At 35.9% G+C, this 5,219-nt stretch overlaps 1 non-coding gene across 1 annotated transcript; it reads left to right on the plus strand.

Annotated features, from left to right (window-relative positions):
- The first annotated feature begins 3,540 nt into the window (after positions 1-3,540).
- TRNAD-GUC (transfer RNA aspartic acid (anticodon GUC)) lies at positions 3,541-3,612 on the plus strand. The gene has a single exon. It is a non-coding gene; the product is annotated as a tRNA-Asp (tRNA).
- Positions 3,613-5,219: the final 1,607 nt, after the last annotated feature.

Genomic DNA, 5,219 nt, shown 5'->3' on the forward strand with positions numbered 1-5,219 from the left:
TGGTGTTTTTTAGAAATCAACCATATTAATATTATAATCTGCTATATATAGAGTAATAATACGTTTCTTCAAAGCAAATAAGGTAATCCTAGGCTCGAGGAGGATGAAAAGAAAATGTTGGATATCCTTGAAATTTTGCTAAGGGTGTCTACACCATGAAAACAAATTAAGAAGGGTGAATTGTTGGGCTTAAGGAAAAGATGAAAAATGTGAATGACAATTTGTTAAATCTGGTCAATATGAGTTATACAACTATTCATAACAGTGTTGAAAGCATTAAGTGTCTTGTTGATAAGTGGTAGAATCTATAGGCTTTTAAATCTTCTGATAGTATGTATGTGGATATGGGGAGCTTTGATAAAGGTAATCAAGTGGATGCTAAGAAGGGCCCATGTTCTCGTGCATGGGGCAACTTGAAGAAGTCTAATAAGTAGGAAAAAATTGATTTGTAGGGTATGAACAAAATGTATCAAAATATAAAGCAACTAGAGGTTGAGGTTGCTAAGGCCCTCAAAAACCTTCATTTGTTGTGTTTGTTTGTATTTTTGTTCTCTTTTTGGTATGTGCTTGTCTCTCGGTTGTTGGTGTGTTCCTGCTTTTTTGTTGGTTGTTGGTTTGATGTGAGTATCTTGATGGTAGATTTTTATAAATAGGGTATTGGGTCCCTTAAAAACCTTCTTTACCCTTAATCAAAAATATTACGAGATATGGTCTTGATTTTTATTTATGACCATTTTAAATGTCAACTTTTTATCAAAAAATCAACCTTGTGGCTCATATAAAAGCTAGTAGCCTTCCTCATTTACATATATAATATTTATGATAGATAAGCTCTACCAAAATCACAAATTTCTACAAATCTAAAGGGTAATCAACAACATCAAGTTTTCAACATTGTTCATTCACCATTATTGCAAAGATTATTGAAGCTTTAAGGAATGTTGGAGGATAATAGGGAATTACTAACTAATTATTGACTTGTACCTCACCTCAAGGGATTTATATGATTCTATGTTGTTCTTTAATCTTCGGTCTAATATTAATCTTTCATTTTCTATTACTTATATATTTATAGACTCTTGAGTTGGTTTGTAGACCATCTTTTGATTGATTCATCTAGGGCTCCACTCTAGCACACTTTAGTAGCATTTCCTTTTATGTTTATACATGTTATTCTATGTGGGAGCATCCAAGGTGTAAGAGAAATCTTGCATCACCAAAAATATTGTTTAATTTTTCAATAAGGGCTAAAAATGATAGGGTTAGTATTTTAAGCAAGTTGATGTTTGTACACGTATGAACCTAAAAACTTACCACATGGAGAGAAATTGATATATAAAGTGAATGGTGAAAGAATCATCTCAATATTCTATGGCATTCGAGAGATTAAAGCTTTTTCTTTGAGAAATCTCTCCAATACAAAATTTAAATGTAATTTTGAGGGTATTAGAAGCCTCATATGGGTTTGAAAGTTGGGAAAATTTAGGTCTCTTTAACATTGTAGATCTCTTCACGAGCTTTCCAATGATATATAATGATTAAAGATTCAATAATTGAGCTAAAAGTTATGGCTTCAAGAAGTTGTACTATTGAAATCCAAATTTTTAAATTCCAATAAAAATATATTCTTGAGTGAGAAAATGAATGGTTGGACTTCTGGCACCCAAAATGGGAGTTACTCTTTCTGGAACATTCTAAGGTGGCTACACTTTCTAGGACAAATAAGGAAAATAGGGGATATAAAGGACAATTTAGAGTGCAAAATGTGGTTTCGACTTGTAGATTTTTGTAATAAAAAAAGCCCATGTGGTTATAGGTTGTAATTCTTCCAATCTTCTGAATGTTGTAATTCCATTTCATTGAGATAGAAGTGTTTCTTTCTTGCACTTTTTTGTTTATTTCTCTAATATCGTTTTGTGTTTGGGTTTGTAATGGGAGTATCCCCCCCCCCCCCCCCCCCTCTCTCTCTCTCTATATATATATATATATATCCTCTACCTCTATCTATCTCTCTATTTATTTCTCTTTCTTCATCTCTCCCTCAATGTCCATATATATATATATATATATATATATATCCTCTACCTCTATCTCTCTCTATTTATTTCTCTTTCTTCCTCTCTCCCTCAATGTCCATCTCTACCTATATCTTCCTCTCTCCCTCAATATTCATCTCTATCTATATCTTCCTCTCTCCCTCTCTATCTCCCCCCCCCCATCTCTCTCTCTTCCTAAACCTCTACATATTTCTTTTCCTCTCTATCTTTTACTCTACATAATTTGCCCCCCCACTCTTTCTCTCTCTCGCCCTTCCCCCTCTTTTTGTCTCTCTCACTCTTCCCCTCTCTATCTATCCCTCTTTAAATGTCTGCCTCTCCCTACCTCTCCCTCTCTCCTTATTACATAAATAACATGATCGTGTTGCTAATAGAGCTTGATTATCTTCCCACTTCAAAGGTTTTGTTGCAATGATGTTTGGATACTAGTTTCAAACCTTTGTTGCACCTCAAACGTAATTTGCTAAATTGTTTACCAATTGCCCTCTTGCAATGCACAATTATATAAAAAAAATATACCAATTTTCCTAATTGATCTTCCAAAACTCTTCAACATACCTATTGCACACCGAGGTGCGATTGATACTATCATGTTGTTAAATTGGAACCGAGATCCCCAACTCTCATGTTAACCAATCTCAAAGAAACCCTAACCCGATCTCCGACCTCATTTTCCAATTATTTCCTTTCTCTGAACAGAGGATGCATAATGTGCCTCTCGCACGCTCCATGGAAGGCAATCTTGAGGAAAATAAAGAGGCATGGTAAGATCTTTCAGCTAAGAAATGTAACTATGACAATTGCCGTGATCGATTTCTTTAAAGTTCTCTTAAAAAGCTCAAATGAAATTAGGCCGAGGGCTACTGCAACTAAGGCAGCCATTAATGGCAGCGGAGAAGGGCCCAGGCGCGTGTCGTAGAGGCGAGAAAACATGCTGCTGCCCTCACATGTCTTCGACTCCATAGCTTTATGATCCAAGAAAAAGACATCGTTTTGAAGGGCTTTATATTTTCAAATCTTGATCCAAGTAAACATGAGCTTGAAAATTCCTGATGACTGTATCAATAGCAAGTATAACTATAAAAATTGATTCAATGCAAGTGCATATTAACTACATTTGCAAATGATTTGGGATTCTTCTGCAAATTATCCTTCTAAAAGTCAATATGCCAATGATTGTAGATCATCTGCCACTTTCAATCGTTTGTCGCTCATTACCATGAAGAGGAATAGTGAATGGTGATGGAAGACTCACAAAAATACAGGCAGCAGGAAGAAACTCAACCGTTCAGATTAAAATTATTTTTTGGTGTCTCTTAAAGTTTAAGAAAAGTGTGGACCTATAATTGGACATTTGTGCATAGATTGAACTGGTTCTTAACAGTATATTTATTTATTATCCATAAATATAAATTTGAAATAAAATCCTTTCGGCTGCAATGAAAAGCTAAAGATAACCTCCTTGAGATGATTTTCAACAATTGTCGTTGTAGTATAGTGGTGAGTATTCCCGCCTGTCACGCGGGTGACCCGGGTTCGATCCCCGGCAACGGCGAAATTTTTTTTTTTAGTTAATTAATAAATATATGAAACCAATTTTTACAAAGCAATTTTTATTTTTTAGTTAATTAATAAATATATGAAACCAATTTTTACAATAAAATTCAAGGTTAATATTCTTGAAAGCAATTTTTATTCTTTAGTAAAGATCTCCAACAATTTGTACTATTAATTATCTGAAAGCAATTTTTATAACCAATTTTAAAATTAACATTATTCCTCTCTCTTATTAAAGTGCTTTTATATTTTGTGACTTTGGTTATTGTTTGTGACTTTGTATAGTTTATTTGTTTAAAAATTATATTAAATAAATAACATGGTTAAGAACTTCTATAATCACTAAGAATAGGAACCGGGGTCAAAAGAGGTCTTTGTAGGAGAGACAGGAGGAGGACATCTTTAACAGATTTGAAGCCTTGGATGATCTTAGGCAACATGAGGTGAATCCGGGGATGATTCCTTTAGATCATAGTGCAGTAGGGTTGATGTCTGATAGTGTGAACTTGGATCCTACCCAGGGTCTGCAGAAGGTTGGAAGTCAACAGATGGAGATGGATCAACAGGTTTTGGCTCAGAAGAGACCCATCTCTAGTGTTGAAGTGAAGATGGCTGGTGGGGATGTTTCTCCTACAACACAAAAAATGGAATCTGTTGGGGTTAAAAGTAATAAGATCTCTTTACATTTGGGTCTTCTTCAGAAAGACATTAAAAAAGGAGCAACGAAGAAGATTTTGAAGGTTGGCAGAAAGGACTTGGGTAAGATCAAATTGATGGGGGAGAATTTGGTTGAGTCAGGATCAGTGAAGACTCTAGATTCTCATTTTTCTAATCCCCCGAAATGATTGTGCTTTCATGGAATGTGAGGGGATTGAATAGTGGTCCTAGACAAAAATCTATTCGGGAATTGATAAGGAGTCATTCTCTTGATGTCCTTTTCTTGCAGGAAACTAAATTATCTATTGAAAGTATGTTGGGTCTGGTGCCTAAGCTATGGGGGAGAGGCGAATGTCAGTATATTAGGGCTTTTGACTCCTCTAGAGGTGTGGCTTGTCTTTGGAACCCCTTGAGGATTCGTCCTATATGGTGGGTTTCTTCCAGATCATCTTTATCCGGGGTTGCCTCTAGTCTTGAGTCTGGGGAATATATCTTACTTACTAACATTTATGTCCCCACCGATCTTCAGGGTAAGCAAAATTTGTGGTCTCATATTACTTTTATGCGTAGGTTTTTTCCTTTTCATCCGTGGATTATGGCAAGTGATTTCAATGCCATCTTAGAGTTGAGTGAGAAGAAGGGTAGTGTTGTGCATTGGAGCCTTCTTCCTTCCTTCTTCGGGATAGTAAATCAACCTTGAATCTTGTTGGCATCAACCCTGGTAATGGTCTGTTCACTTGGAACAACAAGAGATTAGGGGAGTATTGGATTGTGGAGAGGCTGGATCGCTTTCTGGTTTCTAGTTTTTGGGTTAGTGGGGGATGGTCCACATGCTTTGAGATTTTAGATTGGAAAGGTTCAGACCACTGGCCCATCAAATTGGTGTCCTCTTCTGCTCGGGTCGCTCGCATTCCTTCATTCAAATTCCAGCTTATGTGGTTGCAAGAT

This window comes from Cryptomeria japonica, chromosome 3, assembly GCF_030272615.1.
Source record: "Cryptomeria japonica chromosome 3, Sugi_1.0, whole genome shotgun sequence".
NCBI lineage: Eukaryota > Viridiplantae > Streptophyta > Pinopsida > Cupressales > Cupressaceae > Cryptomeria > Cryptomeria japonica.